The 20,263-nt window shown below is 37.4% G+C and overlaps 1 protein-coding gene across 1 annotated transcript in view; it reads left to right on the top strand.

Annotated features, from left to right (window-relative positions):
• The window catches only part of GRIP1 (glutamate receptor interacting protein 1), a gene marked incomplete at its 5' end in the record, with an annotated part of 251,102 nt that overhangs the window by 141,963 nt on the left and 88,876 nt on the right, over positions 1-20,263 (top strand). The gene's annotated exons all lie outside the window — the stretch shown is intronic.

Here is a 20,263-nt window from a genome sequence, read left to right as displayed (position 1 = left end):
TAGTAATTAAAGTTGTTCATAGATTTAAAGCAACTGGAACACAGAGAAATTTTTAAAAATATCTTTTTATTATTGTTTTGTCATTGCTATTATGAGCTTTCTTACTTTGTTATGACAACCTTTCCATTTTATTCCTGTTTCTTGAAGATAAACTTGGTAATCCAGCTGGAAGAAAGCCTTCTATCCTTTTAATACCAATACTGATTTTTTTACATGACTTTATAGTCTTCATCACATTCAGTGTCGAAGTCTAGCTGCAACTCTGTTTCCTCTATGAATTCATAAACTCCTCAAGGACAGAGACTGTTTCAAATCCATTCTGTTTCCTCTTTAGGGTCCCAGACACCAGATGTCATTTACCTCTTGGCTGAATGAATAAAGGAATGAGGAGTATTTAATATGGAGCCTATCTTTTCCCTAAATTTAATGATATTCAAAATAACTAGCATATATTTAGAGCACTTTCTGTTCATGGTGCACTTTCCCAAACTTCATCCTATTTTAACCTCATAATAAATAACCAGTTTAGGAAACCAGGCTACATTGAGAAAGGCCAAAGTGCTGTGTTCTCTGTGTTGACCACAGGAGTCTCTGGCACTTTCTGATTAATGGAAGAACACAACTTCTACAGTAGTAGGCCAGTTCACACAAGGACAGTGAATTCATTTGCAATTTAAGCTAACAAATTCCATTTTCTAAAAAAAAAAAAAAAAAACATACAGGATATTGTAAGCTTCATGGTCATCATGCATTTAATGTTGAATGTTGAAGGTTACATGTCTAGAATATTACATAAGAACTTTGTAATTATAATTTGAACATCTTAGTGAACTTTCTATTTCATTCTTAGTGAACATACATGAGACTGCTTTTAAGTAAGACCTTCCCCCAGTTCAATATTCTCTTTACCACATTGTTTTATAAAATGTATTATTTCAAATTGACACATAAAACCTGCACCTATTTACATTATTGTTTTTTCAGAGTTCCTGTAGTCACAAACTATAAATAGTCCTAATTTTCTCTTCCTTTCACACAAAGAATCTTTCATTCTAAGGCTTATCAGCACTTAGGAATAGGACCTGTAAGTTCAAGAATAAATCACAAATGTTGGAGTTAATATCCCTTGTGATGTAGGAAATAGGGTATTAGGCTAGTTTTAAAAATAGAAATCTAAGGTACATTTTTTTTTTGCCTGTTGACACAATCTATAAATACCAAAGTCAAATCTCAGTGTTTTCTCTACCTTACATTGCTATTAGCAGATTACAGTAATAATAACTTCCATTTACCTAGTGCCTATAATACTCATTTTAAAAACACCATCTCCTTGTATTTTTACCTTAAGAGATAAGCCTCAGGATTCCAATTTAAGGAATCAGAGGGAATAAAATAACTTGCCTAAGAAGAAAATAAGGAAATCAAAATGCCAGAATCTTTGCTTAAAAGCAATTTAACCAATAAGAGCAGTTTAAATGTCACATTCACAGGATAATTCTGAAAGTTAAATGTTTGGAACTGAACTCTTTTTTTCTCTGAGGCTCTTTTCTCTACTATTTTCCCCTTCTCAGACAATAGTGCCTCCATGGAGCAGTTTCCAAACAAAAAGCCTGGGACACCCTTTGTTTCCCTTCCCTACTCAAGCTAGGTCCTAACACAGGTTCTGACTCCTCCCTCTCCAGCCTGCTAGTCTCCATTTTTGCTTTCCACCCACTTCTTTATGCCTCTCCCTCACAGACTCCATCTCCCCCAAAGAACAGAAGTCACCTCTGGCCTTCTGTCTGTCTCCACCCTTCACACCACTTCCGTGCAAATTCATGCTCACACAGGCCTTAACAGAGCATGAGTTGAGTCTGTCCCTCCCATTTTATGTCATCTCACTACAGCCACCCCTTGCCTGTGAAGCCCTACAGGCCCTACCCTAGAACAGCCTCCCCTATCTCCACCTTCCAGGGTCCGGGTTGACCTCTTCCCTTAGACTTTCAAGGCCCTCTTTTTTAAGCTCCTCCCATATACTGGGCTCCTGCCCTCAAGGACTTTGCAAGTTCTGTTCCTCTGCCTAAGAAGGGATTCTCCAACCTTGCATGTGTGCAAACAAACTCTTCACCTAGTTTTTTGTACATGTCCTTTAAGATCTCAGTCTAAATGTCACACTTCCTTGGAGAAAACTACCTTCCCTGAAACTCTGTGTAGCTTAGGTCTCCTGTTTTACTTCCCCAGGGAACCCTTCCTTTTTCTTTTCAATAATTATCTCAATTATAATGTTAATTTGTTGGTAAACTAACCTTTTGGACTCTTCATCAAACTGTAAGCACCATAAGGGTCTGGACAAGGATATTTTATGCATACGTATATATTTTAATATATATTTAATATGTATTAAATATTTATGCATATTACATATATAATATGTATATATGTGTGTAGATATATTTAAACCATTGTATGCAAAAAAAATTACACATCAAATATTTGTTTGAATGACTGAAATGCAGACAACTTAAAAGTAGTGTGTCCCTGGTGTTTCATCCAAATTGAGAGTAGATATTTACTGGTCCCTGGAGAACTTCAAAGGTAATAAGAGATGCAAAAACACTTAAGTAAGCAATTTGCTTTTTTTAATGTTCTTTCTTATTCTGTCCTCCCTTGCTTTCCCATACCTTCCTCTCTAGTCCTTCCTTCACCTTTCCCCCTCTCCCTTTCCTTTCCTCTCCTTCCTTTAAATAAGCATTCCCACCAGTTGTAGATAGAGGCCTCTGGGAGCCAGAATCCCAGAGTGCTACATGGCAGTGTTTTCAGTTACCCCGCTGGCCCACACCAACAGTTGATTTCTTGCCCAAGTTGTCATTAGCAATTGTGAGTGATTTAGAAACACCAGAGTCTAGACCAGCTGGACTTCCAGAGTCTAGTAGTAAATATTAGTTTAGAGATTCATTTTCTCTGAAGAAAAGTGGGAGACTCTCCTACAGAGGGCACACTCGTACACAAATAACAAATTATTAATCTCCAATTCTTTGGGAAATTCTGGGATGGGATTATGAAGTGGCCTTTATCACCCTGTGTCCAGTATCCTGTTTTAGAAGATCCCTATTTTAACAAAGTAACAAATTCCAGATTTCATGGTAGAGATCCCTAATTGTATGGCTTTTGAATCTAATCTGCTGTGGTATCTTGGCTAGTTAGAAGCTCAGGGTTCTGTAGGTCATTTGAGGAACACAGACTCTCTTTAATTTCAGTTTTTGCTGCTGATTGGAGGGTAAATCTATTGGATACTCAATGCCCAACCCCTATCATATTCCATATCTTCCACAGAACCTGAACCTTGTAGGTAAAGGTAAAAAAGAGATTCTCTAAGATGCCAGTAAGTGTAGCTTCAGATAAGCATCATATCTTTCAGTAGCAGAATATTGAGACTGCATTTTTCAGATCATTGGAGACATCATTCAAGTAAGTTTGTGGCACTTAAGAATTTATTTATAAAAATAACTGAGCCACTCACAGTCTTTCAGACAGTAGAAAAGAGTAGTTATCATTAATTCATCAGAATTGGCTCTAGTACTAAAGCTGTATTTCAGCTACATTCATATAAAATCCCAACGGCCTTTCTCTCCCACTTCTGGGTTCATTGCTGTGAGTTGCCTGCTTCTTATGATTCCTTTGAAGTTTTGCTACAGACTGGATCTGAGACATCTCACCCAGTGGAGACCTGATTTGGGTGACCATTGGATCTCTTTATTTCTCAAAGGTGATTTCCTTAGCTTTCATTCTTCTGATGGGTCACTTAAAAGAATGTTTGTGCTGAGTGGTACATTCTCCTTGTGGAATCTGCTTCACTGAAGTCTTACTATCCAAACAAAACCAGAGCAAAAGCCCAGAAGCCTTTCCAGCAGAATTCTCACACTTGAGAGGACATATGGGGGCTGAAGACAGGTTTCAGTCTGGTTTGCAATCAAGCTGAAGAAATCATTTGGCAGAAATATTAAATATGCCACCTGTGAAAAAAAGTAAAAATTAATTTAATTTTCATAGTTTGTGTAGTTCAGATGTTCCACATGTAGATGTCTTTTTGAATACCTTATCCAAGATATGGCTTCATTAGTTATAGATTATAAAACTCGATCCATAGCAATGTAGATAATCTAAAATTGCAGATAGGGTAATACTGAAATCATTCACAACACTTAAAGCTAAGTAAGTGAAACGACACATGAAAATGTACCTAATGATACAGGAGAAGCTGTCCGGCTCCCTCACCTCCCCTCCCTTCCCTTCTTGCTGTTATAATTTTTACCTTAGGGACAATCTCACTGCATCTTACATAGAAGCAAACATGAGCTTAAAGTTCTGGGTCATATAAATAAGTAATTGAATTTTTTGGCTTTAAGAGCCTCTTCTTTAGCTTTATCTGGCCAAGGAAAGAAAGTAATTTTTCACATCAACTAGGAAACTAATTAGGCATCATAGATGTCATCAGTGTGCCCTGGTATTAACCCAAGAAGAAGCCAAGAATGCGAGAACCAATATTAATTTGTGCAGTTAGAATCTGCCAAGCATTGTGCAAGGCACTTTATACATTTTATTAACTCTGTCAAAACAACTCTATGACATACCACATTATTAACCTTATTTTTTTTAAATAAATGAAGATATTGTGATTTAAAGAGGTTAATTATCCAAGGTGACACAAATCACATGATGTTATATCTAGGATTAAATCCTGATGGACTTCACAGATCTGATATTTTACCCACAGCAGATTGAAAGAAATTATAGCACATATAGAAGATAATAAAAGTTTTAAATATAGATGAACATTTTGAAGGCAGCAAATAAGTAATGAAATGCAACCTTGTATTTTCTAAACTTAAGATTCTGAATTTGAAGTGTTAAGACTCAGCTAATATTCTTTCAATAATAGGAGTCTTACAAAGAGCATTTAAAAATAAAAGTGGAGGGCTGGGGATGTGGCTCAAGCGGTAGCGCGCTCGCCTGGCATGCGTGCGGCCCGGGTTCGATCCTCAGCACCACATACCAACAAAGATGTTGTGTCCGCCGAGAACTAAAAAATAAATATTAAAAATTCTCTCTCTCTCTCTCTCTCTCTCTCTCTCTCTCTCTCTCTCTCTCTCCCCCCCCCCCTCACTCTCTCTTAAAAAAAATAAAAAAAATAAAAGTGGAGTCTTACCGTTTAAAATATAGTAATTTAGGCCTAAGTGAATTGTTGAACATCCCCCCCCACACATACACACACACACAAAATCCCAGAACATCAAATATTTAACATTAAGTATGTAAGGAAGTTCTGAGTAAGAAGGAAGAAAGTGAGACAAATGAATTAATTATCTACTGAAGTTTAATCATTTGGGCATTTTTATTGATCCAGATTATGGTAAAGCTACTCAGACTAAAGAAGGAAGGCATAATTTTCCTGGAATCCTCCTACCTCTTTTTTTCTTTACCCTGCTAATATCTCAAGCACACCCAGAGATGTCTTCACAGATTCCCAGGCACTACCTGCTGCCCAGGTTTCCATAATGATTCAGGAGTTTCAGAATTCAGCTTGCCTCAGAAGACAGGAGAAGAATAAGTAGCCTAGAAAAAGAAACACAGATGTTCTCCCAAGTAGAGCCTACTTCTTAGGACAATAAAGATATCTGGAGTGTTCCTATGTGTTGTTATTAAAATAAAAGTTCTATAATGAGGATTTTAAAATAGATGAAGTTAAAAAAATAGATTTTAAAATAGATGAAGAGGTCTACTACCTCTTGCCCTTTGGCAAAGGCTCCTGCCTCTATTAATTCTATGGACATGTCCAAAATGTACGTTGCATTAGTCCATTTTGTTATTATTATTAAATAACCTGACATAGGCTACTTTATAAACATAAATAAAAGAGGTTTCTTTACCTCACAGTTTTAGAGGCTATAAATCCAAGATCACTCAGCCCCACTGACTTGGTCTTGGGAGGGACATCATAGGGGATGACATCATGGGAGAAGTGTGTGTGCGAGCGCGAGTGAGCAATTGCATCACCATACAGGGAGGCAGAGAGCCATGCATGGGTGAAAACTTGCAGTCATGAACACTTGCTTCAAAAGACCAGCGTTCCCTGCAAGGGCAGCACTCTCAATGACCTCAGGACCTTTCACTAGTTCCACCTCTTAAAGGTCCTATAGCCTCCCACATTGCCATACTGAGGACCAAGCTTCCAACACATGAACCTTTGAGGAACAATCCACATCCAAACAGTAGCATATGGGGTTAGACACCATGGATCCTCATGTTCCCCAAAGAAAGAGTCGGCTCTTTTCTGTGCTGTGTATACAGATGTAGGAGAGTATCTTCCCCTTTGAAGTGTTTCAGGAGTTCCTCAATGTCCGTCAGTGTAAGTGTATCCCATAGTGGCAGAGATTGCTTTCATCACTTTCAAATACACTTTCTATATAAAACAGGGTCAAGAAACAGATGCCTAGAGAAGACTTATCTCAAATCAGGTGAAAATATGATGTCCCAAACATTCTTCTAAAGACATCTAAGCCTCTGTGGAGATCATTGAAAAGTTAACACCCCATAATAATCATACCAGCACCATTTACTAGGACATTCAGCAATTCTGGGAGGCCTTCAGGACATTCCTTATGAATCGAGTATGAACACTCATGATAGTGGACAACTTACTCCTAGCCAAGCCTTACAGCCTACAGCAGTCATTTCCACCCCTCACTGCACACTGAAATCACCTACAAAGCATTTAAAATGCTGAGGCTCATCTCAAAGGGGGTTTGTGAGCATGAGGTAATATATATGAAAGTACTTTATAAAACTGTAACTCTCCATAAAAATATAAGGGATAATAAATAATAATCTTTAATTATTCATCCAGCATTCCAGTTTATCTTAATTCCTTTGGTTCTGATATCCAACTTATTTGCTATTCCTTCCAGCTATATGTCAGATTTTTCTAATTGGAGATTTTGTTTATGATTAATAATATTTCCATTAGATTCAAGACTCTGGACTATGCATTTATTTTCCCTGTCCAATGGTCACACTTGCCCAAGCTGCAGGGCCATCTTAGCACCTTTGCTCTATGGATACTCTGGTCAGGCTCACTTTACTTCCACATTGGTTATTTTAATGCATAATGATCAAGCTGCTGATATATATATATATATATATATATATATATATATATATATATATATATTCTCCATATCTTTAAATCCATAAATTTTCCCATTGTTTATTTGTTTTTTAATATCATGTCTACCTCCTATAAAAACCTGAGAAGATGCTAAAGATGCTTTAGATATTCCAAAGTATAATTTTTTGATAACTTTCAAATAAACTGGCTTTAAGATACCTGACTGGTTGGTATAGAACTAGGAGACACTTTTTTTTTTTAAACTGTAATCATATAGCCAAGTCTGGCACAGGATGCCATGGAGAACTTGTGTCTTGCTATTGAGCCATTAACTCTTCTGACTGACAGTTCCTTTCCAGTCTTGGGAGGTTAAGAATCCTGAGTAGTAAGAATCCTACTCAAGCAGTTTCTCTGCTTCAGCAGAGCCTGATGGAGAATCATTCCATTTTCAGTGTGGATCTAACCCAGAAAAACCTGACAGTAACTAATTTTAGACTGAGAAGAAATCAAACTTTCCAGAGACTAATGACATAAAATAGGATGATTGGGCAGTAGCCATGTGTAATGTGCCAAATCTTTATAGCCGGCAGGGCAAAGAATTTTTCACTTATGTGGTAAATAGTTCCACTTTCCTTTGGTAGTCCTTACTTCAGTGACAGATTGATTTGACTATTTACCCTTTTCGAATCAAATGAAGACTTAAACTTTGAGTTTCCTGAAAGGTTGCTCTTGATAGAATTAGTTCCTCTTTCCAAAATCTTCACATCAGCACTGACAATGGAAATGAAACCTTTAGAGCTTGTGCAGTAGGGACATGGTGGTATCTGAAAGTCTGCCTCAACTCACTATGCTGAGCTTAGAAGGTCAGTGTAAGTATATCCCATAGTGGCAGAGAGTGCTTTTATCACTTTCAAATACACTTCCTATATAAAACATGCTCGAGAAAATTAAGAAATTTTGTAATCTACCTTTTCCTACCTTCTAATTTTAAAAGTTTAAAATTTCTTTAATATTTAACTACTTCAAGACCCTAGGAATTGAAGATAATTTGGTTAGTGCCCAACAAAGCATGTTAAATATCTATCAAAACTATGTCAGAGTATCAAATTTAATGCTGAAATCTTTCATATAAATCCTAGTATGATTATTTCATATACTACTCTTCTCTTGGCAGGAACTTCTACTCCCCGTCTTATCTACACTCTATAGTTTGCCCTGAACTAAATACAGGGGCAAGAAATGTCAAGGCTATCTTATGACAAAACTGGAGAACTTATATTGTCAGATAGCAAGATCCATTAAGAAGCTAAAATAATTAAGATGGTTTAGTTCCAGCACAAGAAGGACAAACAGAGCAGAGTGTCCACAAATAGATATGCGTATATTTTGTCACCCGATTTATGATACAGGTGACATTGCAATGCAGTAGGAAAAATGGTCTCATCTAAAAATGATGACGTGTAAGTTATGTCCATGTAGAGAAGATATACCTTGACCCTTCCCCACACAATACATAGAAATCAACTCCACATGGATTCCCAGTCTATACAGAAGTTAAATAATAAAGACAGTAGCAAAAGTATAGGAGACCATCATGGTTTTAAACTAAGCAAAAGTTTCTTAAACACAACTCAAAATATAACTATAATAAACTGAATAATCAAGAACTGATCTTTGTCAAAAGATGGCAATAAAAGATGAAATAATAAGCCATTGAAGGGGAAAATATATTTGCAAACCATATATCCAACAATGACTTATAGCAGAATATGTTTTAAATTCTCACAAAGCAATATGACATATAACTTAATAGAAAACTGGGGAAAATTCTTAGACAAACTCCAAAAGATAATATACAAATGACCAATAAGTATATTTAAAAAAAATCACTCAACTACCTGAGTCATCTGGGAAATGCAAACTGAAAAACTACAATGTAATACCGCTAATCACTCAACTGAATGGGTCCAATGGAAAAGCCCGACCATTGCAAGAGGTGGCAACATGTGGAATAATCAGAAATCTCATTCCCTGCTAGAGGGAAGGTTAATTCATATAAATTCTTTTGGAAAACTCTGACAGTATCTTTAGATATGTCCCAGTCATTCCACTCCCACTTACAGCTCCCACAGAAATGCCTACCCATGTTCATCAAAAGATATACTAGCATACCATGGCAAAAATATCCATAATAGCCAAAAAACAGAAAATACCTAAATAGTAGAGTAAATAAATAGTGCACAATTGCCCCATGCAATACTATACAGCAATAAGAATAAACTGTCTACAATTACTCGAACAATATGTGCGAATTTCACAAATGTAATATTGAGCTAAAGAAGTCAAACTAAGTAGTTTTAGAACTACCCATATCAGCAGCCTAACCTATTCTAAATCAGGCTAATGGTTGGTTGCTTTGAGCGGGGGCATGATTTAAAGGAGTACATAGTGGTGGCTTCTTTGATGCTGATGTTCTATTTCTAGGTCTGGCAATGGTTACACAGATATGTTCAGTTTAGGAAAATCTATCAATTTTTAAATTATAATTTATGCATTTTCTGTGTTTGTACACTTTAATTAAAAGTTTTTTTTTATAATGCTATAAACTAATAAGCAATATACGACCAAAAAAAACATGTGGAATGGGAGGTCAGGTTATTCCAAAGTTAATGAAATTACCAATATGAGCCTGTTGCAGAGAATGGGTTTCAGTCGCCAATCAGGCTGTATAAAACTCAAGTGTGCTATGAGTTTTTACTTGCTTTGACTCTGACAATACAATAATGGTCCTGTTGTCTCCTTTAACAAGCTTGAAAAGTTAGATTTAAGATTAAGTTCATTTGAATCTGAAGATATACTTCAGTCTAAGTATTTGGTAAATACTACATTTTAATAGACAAAAATAAAAGAAATCAGCAATTAAAATTTTTTTGGAGTTTTGCTTATCTGAAAAGGGTAAAAATTATTAGAAGCATTATTTGAATTGGATAGCTTTAATAAAAGTATTTTTGACTAATGGTAAGTTGAAAAGCCCCCTACAGATACTTTTTATCTGCAGGAATATAAGGTTTGACAAAGCTGATTTACCATGTATAGTCCTTCTGCTACCCCCAGGAGGTTCTAATCAAGTCTTACACTCATTGAAATTCAGGGGTTAGAAGAGGGAAAACTGATTAACAAAATAAAAAATCCAGAGTGTTTCCCATGCAAACAGTCATCAGCATATCTCATGTAATTATGTAGCCCATAAATCAACACAGCGTGCAAGGGTTTTACTTGTGGAGTAAATATCTTAATGACTAAGATGCCTTTAGCCATGAATAATTTATATATGCATGATCCATTTTTTTCAACTGTGCTTTATTTTGGCTGGATGAACTAATCATCTATTTAGGGATGGGCTTTTGATTATTTCTTCCTGATTTTTCTTTTATTTATTTTTTTCTCATTTTGACACACTCCATTTTTTCTCCTTGCACCTTCTTAACTAAGAGTGTCTCATTCATCCACCCTGTCTGCTTGTATTTATTTTTTTCCATGCATCTTGTTAGACATATGGAATCAAGCCAGAGCTTTGGACTCAGCCTTCGTAATGCTCTCTCTGCATGGAATTGTGCGGCAGACAGGGAAGCAGGCTGAGCCCCACAAGGTAGTATGAGCTTCTCAATGTTGTTGTGGGGAAACATTTATTATGAAAAGCAATTGCCAGACAAGGCTAATGATCAATTAAACATTAACATTTGTAGATCCCCTTCTGTGATGCAGAAAGTAACTGCCATGTTGGTAAACGCTGGAAAGCTGTGCTTGCTAAAATAGTTTTGTTGTTTTCCTGGGGCCCATTAAGATAAAGTCAACTGAGAAACATTCAGATTGAATTCTATCTCATCTAATAAGCACTTACCCACCATGCCAGCTCACCTTACTCAGTTATCTCTGCCATTCGTTTGATAGTTGGCATCTTATTTGGTAATAAGAATTGCCTTTCTATAAAATTTATAGACAGGGAGCATTAACCACTTTCTGTGGACCTTTCAACACACTTAAATAATTCTCCTAGAAGCCTTAAAATCATAGCTTAGTAGATAACCCATTATTTCTTATGAGCATTTTTAACCATACTTATTAAAAATTTTACTGGGCAGGGTGGGAGCGGGAAGGATTTCAAACACTATGGATCTTGCAGTTAAAAGGACAAATATAACTAGAAAGTTCATGAGGTTCAACAGAATATATTTTTATAGTAGAATCCAGAAATTTTATACACATACACACACACACGAGCACACACACACACTCACTCACAAACCTTCGTGGCATGAGACCCCAAAGAGTTTCTAGAAGGAAGGGATAATAAATTTGAATTTATTCTTGAATCCCAATACCCTCAGATGTGTCTGACATGTAGTTGGCACTCAATAAATGTTGCATGAATAACAACATAGCCTGCAGTCTTAGAAAGGCCATTTCTGTGGGGCTGTGAAGTGGGTGGTCTTCTACTCTGGCAAGAATCTTCTTAAGCTTCTCCAGCCTTCTGGTTGTATCTTATGCTGCCTCTGACTCATCTAATGTCCAAAGTGTATGGATCTGGTCCTAGTCACCTATATAAAATGCCATCACACCATAGCCTCATCATGGGGGCCTTCTAGAATGGTCTCATACTTAGCTACTGTTAGAAACCTAAGTGAGAGAAAAGATTAATATCTAGGAAAGCTCCCCAGAGAAATATTCAGTGTGTCTTCTCTAGAATCCATCTTTAAGGCTGACCAACACATCAGCTTGCCCTGTTCTTGGGACACCATCACTGAATTTCTTTCTACTTTTGCCTCAACTTCGATCCAGGAACAACCATTAGAACCACCTTTGCATCCTGGCATAAAAATGTGTTGAGGACATTAGCCATTGTCATTTAGCAATATCCATGTGTGAAACCCCACGGGGGAGATATTTTTTAGAGTTTCTTGCTGGAAGAATCATTATTTCCACCACTGGAACTAATAGGCTTTCTCCTTCCCCAAAGTGGGAATTACATAATTGATTATGTTTCTTTTATTGTCTTGGTTGCCAGGAAGTCCAGAGTCACTTCTTTTTATTGAAGCAAAATTCATACAGCAAACAATTAACCACTGTCAAGCATACGATTCAGTGGCACTTAGTACATTCACAATATTGTGTAGACATCACCTCTGTCCAGTTTCAAAATGTTTTTATTATCCCAAAAGGAAACCTTATAACCATTAAGTAGTCATTTCCCCTCTCCCCCCAGTCCCTGGCAACTACTAATCTCCTTTCTGTATCTATGGATTCACTTACAGTTCAGAGTCAGTATCTTTTTCTTTTTCTTTTTTCTTTTTTTTTTGTAGCTGTAAATGGACATCAGGTCTTTGTTTTATTTATTTTTTATGTGGTGCTAAGGATTGAACTCAGTGTCTCACACATGCTAGGCAAGTGCTCTGCCACTGAGCTCTATAGCCCAACCCCTTAGAGTCCTTTTCATAGTTAAGTTGAAGTACTGTAATTAACCCTTGTGGGTAAAGCATTCATGGGCTCTTCTTCCTCCTGAGTATTTGTTACATTGCATATTTTGCTTAAAGCAAGCAGACTCAATATGTATGTGAAAAGATAAGGGGAGATACAGACGAGTGAGGTTATCTCCTTTTCTTAATCCCCAAAGCCACTCTTCACCCTTCATCCTGATCTATGCATTAATCTACATAGGCTAATAGGAAATCATGGCTGGAGATCAGCTGAAGGGAGGACACTGATGTTGTATTTCCCTTGGCTTCTTCCATGTGGATTCACTGGAATTGGCTGCATCCCTTATCTGAAGGTCCCAGCTCATGTCAGGTAGCCCTTGCCACTTAGTAACTTTCTGAATCCCCATTCCACTAACATGTCTATTCTTGGCTTCTCTAAGCTTACAGGGTTATGGTGCTCTATGGTTTCTGGGCCCAGAGAACTGTACTATTTCTTGTGGTTTCCCTATAACCTTTCTACTCCTTTCTAAATAATTCACTTATTAAATTCACCTCAAATTATCTTCATTTGAGTATGTTGTCTATTTCTTGCCTGGACCCCGAATTAAACAAGCATTCTCCATCCCAGGGTTGTGTTCAGCTGTTGGTCCTCATGACTTGCTTAGAACCCTCTGCAGCTGACCCAGCTCAGTGGATTCTCCTGGGGTCAAGCAATGCCCTCTCCCAGCCCTCCAGGGCCTGCACATCTCTTCATGTTTTTAAGGTGCAGGTCCTCTGTGCCAATCCCTGAATGATGCCAGTCTCTTTTAAAGGGTTAATGATCCTGAATATGTATTTACTTATCTATCAGATGCTTTAGTGTCCCCCTATAGAGGATGAATGTATAATCAGTTCATTTTTCATCTGGAATAAGGTGGGGCTACCTTTTCTTCAAAGCTCTGTGCACTAATGCTTGAGCTATCCAATAAATTCAGGTAGTTCACAGTCTGATGATATGAAGAATTGGAGGGAGTTCTTTGTGCAGAGTTAGAAGTTAGACAAAATTTTTAAAAATCCCTCCACATCACCAATGACATCAAAGTATGTATTTGCACCCTGTTACAAGAGCAGTCATTGAAAGTTTGAGCATGGAATTAACATGATCCCAAATACTCTGAGCACTGTGTCAAACAAAAGAACATGACTTAAATTTCTGTGTCAATATTATTAACATAGCGGCTTGAAATAATAGGTGTTCATTCCTTAATTCATTGCATTAACAAATATCACTGGGCACCTATTATGTATATACCTGCTGTTTAGATTTTCTGGAGCATCACAGTCAGGAGCAGTACATACACAATTCCTGCTGCATAAGCTTATATTTTTAATCAAGGAGCAATTAATCAACAGCTAGTTACAGAATTAATTGGCAAATTGCATGTATTATGAGTGCTGTAAAGGAAAAGTACAGGTTTTATGAAAGTTTATAATAGGCAGATTGGTGTGGTTTTCACTTCAAGGCAGGAATCCCTGAGGATATGACCTTTGAGCAGAACAATGGTAATAAAGCATGTGAAGGAGGGCATAGGTGAAGAGTGGGAACATTCTAGGTGGAGAGAATAGTATATATAAGGGAATTGAGGCAGGAGTGCCCATGGCATTTGTGTGTGTGTGTGTTTGTGTGTGTTTGTGTTTGTGTGTGTGTGTGACTATGGATTGAACCCAGGGTTGTTCAACCACTGAGGTACATCCCCAGACTTTTTAATTTTTTATTTTGAGAAGGGGTCTTGCTAAGTGTCCCAGGTTGGCCTTGAGTTTGCAATCCTCCTGTATCAGCCTCCAAAGTAGCGGGAATTACATGCATAGGCCCCCACACCTGGCTTATAGAATTTTTGAAGAATCAAAAGAGAAGTAGAGACCTGGAGCTGAGAGGACAATAGCAGAAAGGAGGAAAACAAAACTGATAGGATAAGCAGAAGCCAGAGCAGTAAGGTCCTCATGGACCATATAAAGAACTTTCACTCTGTTACCAGGACAACTGTTGAAAGGTTCTAAGCATGGCATTAACATGGTGGAATAGCCACTTTTAAAACACCACCCTGGACTGGGGAAGGTAGAGGGCATGAAAGGATGTCGAGATATAAGATGATGGTCACCTGGGCTAAAATAATGACCATGGAGTTGGAAAGAAAAAATGAAAAAGGAAGTAGTTAGGAAGTAGAATCAAGAGGAATGCGTGAGGATGAAAGAGAAGATGGAGTTGGGGATAGCTCCTAAGTTTCTGGTTTATGAGATGTGGGCCATTAACACAGAAGGGAACTGGGAGAAGCAGCAATGGAATGGGTGAACTCACCCTTCAGATTTAGAGGAAGGTCTGTCCTGCCTGTCAGACAGAAAAATTGTTCCAGTGGCAGTGGGAGTTCAGAGGAAGACATGTGCTGGACACATAAACTCAACCACAATAATGATAGTGAGTGGAACTGCAGGCTACTAAGGATAGTCCTTACATGAGATACACACCCTCCCCTCCTCACCGTGATTTTCTGAATAAATTAAAACCTCTTTATGATATAATCTTGTTAGAAAGTTGTAGTATCCTGGAAGCTCCTAAATGTGAAAGCTTTATATTATATGCTATATATAAAGATTCGGGGGAGCTAGGGTTGTGGCTCAGCGGTAGGGTGCTTGCCTCGCACATGTGAGGCACTGGGTTCGATCCTCAGCACCACATAAAAATAAATAAACATCTACAATGAAAAAAAATATATAAAAAATAAAAAAGATTCAGGACTATCCTTCAAGTCAGTCTTTAAAGGATGTTATTGCAGTCATCAAAATTTTTAAATTTTTAAGTTTTTTCTTGCTTTCTTCATACACATCAATTATCTAAAATTACTTTTCTATCTAGCAATTCACCTCTTCTCTTTATTAGCAGGATTTGGGGTTTCCCATTCTAGCAACTGTGTATTTATGCAGGCGATTAGCCTTCCTTAATTTTCTCTGTCTGGCCTGTCATCACCACTGTTGTTTTGTCAGGTACCTCCTCATCTTACAAATGAATAAATGAGGGAAAAGGAGATGAGGTCTTGGGCCACGTGACAAGCTCGTGGTAGAGAAGGGCCTCCCTCCAGCCCTCTGGTCCTGAGCCACACTGCCTCTTCCCTCAATCATGACTTCAAATTTTTCTCATCTCAGAATTTTGAAGTTTTCTACTTTAAAATTTAAGAGACTCATGAATCACACATTTGCTTCCCCCACCTGGAAGTAGTGCACTCATTCCTTTAAAGCCTAAATGGGAAAATTACTACTAGAAAAGAGACTGTTGTTTGGGGCGTGTCAGGCAGCTGTGGGTGCACTTCCCTCCCCTCTCACTCAACAGTGCAAAGGTCTGGTTCCTTTTTTTAAATTATTATTATTATTTGTTCTAATTAGTTATACATGACAGTAGAATATATTTTGACTTGTTATACACAAATGGAGCACAACTTTTCATTTCTCTGGTTGTACACAATACAGAGTCACACCACTCATGCAATCAAACTCAAACTATCACTATTTTCTGACAATATACATGTACCTAGGGTAATAATGTGCGTCTCGTTCCATATCCTTCCCACCTCCATAACCACTCCCCTTCTCTCACTCCCCTCTACCCAATCCAAAGTTCCACCATTCTTCCCTTGCCCCCTTCTTTATGGATCAGCATCCACATAGCAGAGAAAATGTTGGGCCTTTGGTTTTGGAGGATTGGCTTATTTCACTTAGCATGATTTTCTCCATTTCCATCCATTTACCTGCAAATGCCATAATTTCATTCTTCTTTAAGGCTGAGTAATATTCCATTGTTTATATATACCACAGTTTCTTTATCCATTCATCTATTGAAGGATGCCTAGGTTGGTTTCACAGTTTAACTATTGTGAATTAAACTGCAATAAACATTAATGTGGCTGTGTCACTGTACTATGCTGATTTTAAGTCCTATGGGTATAGATCGAGGAGTGGGATAGCTGGGTCAAATGGTGGTTCCATTCCATATTTCCTAAGAAATCTTCATACTGCTTTCCAGAGTGCTTGCACCAATTTGAAGTCCCACCAGCAATGCATGAGTGTACCTTTTCCCCCCACAACCTCACCAACATTTATTGTTGCTTGTCTTCTTGATAATTGCCATTCTGACTGGAGATGAAATCTTCGAGTAGTTTTGATATGCATTTCTCTAATTGCTAGAGATTTTGAAATCCTAGCCAGAGCAATTAGACAGGCAAAAGAAATTAAATGGATACAAATAGAAAAAGAAGAACTCAAACTATCACTATTTGCTGACAATATGATTCTGTGTTTAGAGGATCCAAAAAATTCCACCAGAAAGCTTCTAGAACTAATAAGTGAATTCAGCAAAGTAGCAGGATATAAAATCAATACCCATAGATCAATTGCATTTCTAGACATCAGTGATGAATCCTCTGAAAGAAAAATTAGGAAAACTACCCCATTCACAAAAGCATCAAAAAATTAAAAAAAAAAAAAAGACTTGGGAATCAAACTAACAAAAGAGGTGAAAGATCTACAATAAAAACTACAGAACACTAAAGAAAGAAATTAAAGAAGACCTTAGAAGATGGGAAGATCTCTCATGTTCTTGGATAGGCAGAATTATTATTGTCAAAACGGCCACACTACCAAAAGTGTTACACAGATTTAGTGCAATTCAGGTTCCCTATTCCTCAGCTTCCTGATATCCCTGTTCCTGAGATTTCTTTCCAAAAGAAAAATTTTAATATTAATTCTTCACTGTAATTGGAACATGAGAACCATACAAGAATATAAGTTTCCATACTTAGATACAACAGGGAAAAGAAGAAGAATTTTAGAATTTATATTTAAACAATTTTTGATTATCCTAATAACTTCTTTTGAAACTCTGATATTTCATTATGATACAGGATGAAATTCTTATTATAATGTTTGGGACCAACAGGGTCATAGATTTGGGATTGATTTTTAGGTTTACATATACAAAATGAGGTATATCAGGGATAGGACCCACGTATAACATGAAATTCATTTATATTTCATATATACTTTATATACATAGCTCAAAGGTATTGTGACAGATAGGAGGAGCCAGTATCTTAGTCTACCAAGGGTGCTTTTTTAAAGATGAAGAAATTAAGTTATAAGTAACATGGAAACTTTATTATTCTCCTCTGTTAAACAAAATAAATTTATTTCAGACATGAAAAGACCATAAGAAAAAGCATAAGTGATTGTCATCCCACAGACCTGCCTATTAAAATCCAATAAGACTATAGGGAATTATTTGAAAAATAAAAGCTGCTCATCCTTAAGTTCTAAAAAGATGATATGGTCCCTGCTAAGTTAGAGTGTTGAATGGGATTTGACCAGAGCAGAAAGAAAATTCACTAGAGAGCATGCTCAAGGAACAAGACAGCCAACTTCAGGGTGGAACTAGAAGCATCGATTGTGTGTGGCTGGTTCAGCTGCTGCTATCTTTGCTGTTAGAATGAGGGGTGGACAAAATGAACCACCCTACTGATGGAAGGAGACTACAGGTATCGACCAGAATTCTCTGCTGTGGTTGGAAGGAGGGACATTTGAGATATATAAGGTACAAACTACTGCTGCATATAGCATGGGAACCATTCATTATAAACTCCAAGGTGAAAGTAAGGGGAACTCTGGGGAGCATCATGACCGAGTGAATGTCTGAACAGAAACAATCCTGGAAATGAAGGAGAAGGGGAAAGAAAAGCAGGATATTGTTAATTGCCCTTGGCTAATGTCTGCGAGACCAGGGGAATTAATACCGCAAGAAGAGCAAAACTAAAGAGTAGCAGCCCCCCAAGAGTTAGGAGCGTGGGCAAATTAACCATGGGCTCTGGGGTAAATAGCCATCACACCTGAGAACCAAAAAAAGCACTCTTGGTAGCCTAAGACCACTGGCTCCTCCTGTCATTAATAAAACTGCCCTGAAATTGACAGCAAGAGATACAAGGCCTAATGTTCTCTTCACCTTTTCTCAGGACCAAGTTTTTTGGTTATTAATGATCATTTAGGAAACATGGTATCTATAAGAATTCTTAGCACAGGAATATGCATGTGGTTGGAATGGATGTTATTATTCTACCTTATTTAAGAAATATCTTTTTTTCATTTCAAAATGAAGATGGCTCTCTCACATGACCCTTTAGCTTTATGAATCAGTGCAAATCTCTAGGCTTCAGCCACAGAAGCACTGGTTTCTCAGTTCACTATCCCTGACTGGTGTCTTAATGATGAAGGTACACTTGTGGAACAACTAAACTAATTAATAAGTTTCAAACACCAGAGCATCAGAAAATCAGAAAAATATTACAGACTAGCATGTAGTTTTAGAAAAGGAGATGATCCAAACATTGGAGGTAATAATATCTCAATAATAATAATCTTATATATGCATAGCAAAGTGTTCAAGTGTATTTTGATGAAATTGTAATAAACACCATGGAAAAGTACTATTTGTTTATAGGTAAGTAGTCAGGCTTAGAAAATTTTAGCCACTTGTCTAAGGAATCATGACCCAAATATTGTGAAAATAAGAATTAAATGCAGGTGTTTAGCTTCAGGTCCAGAGCTCTGTCCCATACGACACCTGCCTCTTCCAAGCTTTAAGTGACATCAAGAGTGTTCTCATTGTTCACACATTAATTCATCACCTACTCACTGCAAACCTATGTGCTAATCATTATGTCAGGCACTGCAAATGCTGTGATTGACAGGATGTAGTATCTGTCTTCAAAACAAGCCTACAATCTGGCAAAGGACAGAGGCAAATCCAAACTGGTCATGATGAAACAGTGAGGTGTAAGCTACAACAGAAAGAATAGAGCAGGTTGCAGGAGCACATGTGTAAAACATCTTACCAATCATGAGTTAGAGAAGCATCCTACAGGAATTGATGTTTATACTGAGTCCCCAAGGGTGAGTGGGAGTTGAAGAGTGTTCCAAGCCAAAACTGAAGCATATGAAGTCACTCCTAAAAGGGAGGTGATTCTAAGACAGGCTCAGGACAGGGAAAGACCTGAAGGTTTATATATGCCACTTAGGTTACCTATTCCTGCTATTTGACAAATTAGAGACATCATCCATCCATCCATTCATTCATTAATCCATCAATGCATCATCCATCCATCCACCTATCATCCATTCTTCTATCTCCCTGCCTTCCTCCTTTTCTCCCTTTCTTCTTTTTTCATCCATCCTTTCTCCATCAGCCTCCATATATCCATCCATCATCCATCCATCCACCCTTCCTTCCATCCATCCATTTTTTCACAGTAGGTGCTAGATAATTATTGAATGAATTAATTTTTAAAATGTTTATTGAGAGACATTTTATGTGCCTGACACTGTGCCAAGCAATGTGGAGGACATAAAGATATAAAAGGCATTATCTTAGTTGGCAAGATGCTTAGAAGCTAATTGAAGAGATTTACACATGCACATATCGTTACAATGGAAGCCGGATGGAATGGGGGCCCCAAGAGATGTCCTCAGGTCTTGTAGGTTGTGGAGACATTATTTGAAGAAAACCTAAGTTTCAGTGATAAAATTAACAGGCTGACATCAGACTAAATATTCTCTTTCTTTTTTTCTGTTT

The sequence above is a fragment of the Spermophilus citellus genome, assembly GCF_964194105.1.
Source record: "Spermophilus citellus genome assembly, chromosome: 10".
Taxonomy (NCBI): domain Eukaryota; kingdom Metazoa; phylum Chordata; class Mammalia; order Rodentia; family Sciuridae; genus Spermophilus; species Spermophilus citellus.
Note: the sequence above shows the minus strand (reverse complement) of the source record. Positions and strands in the feature narration are given on the sequence as shown.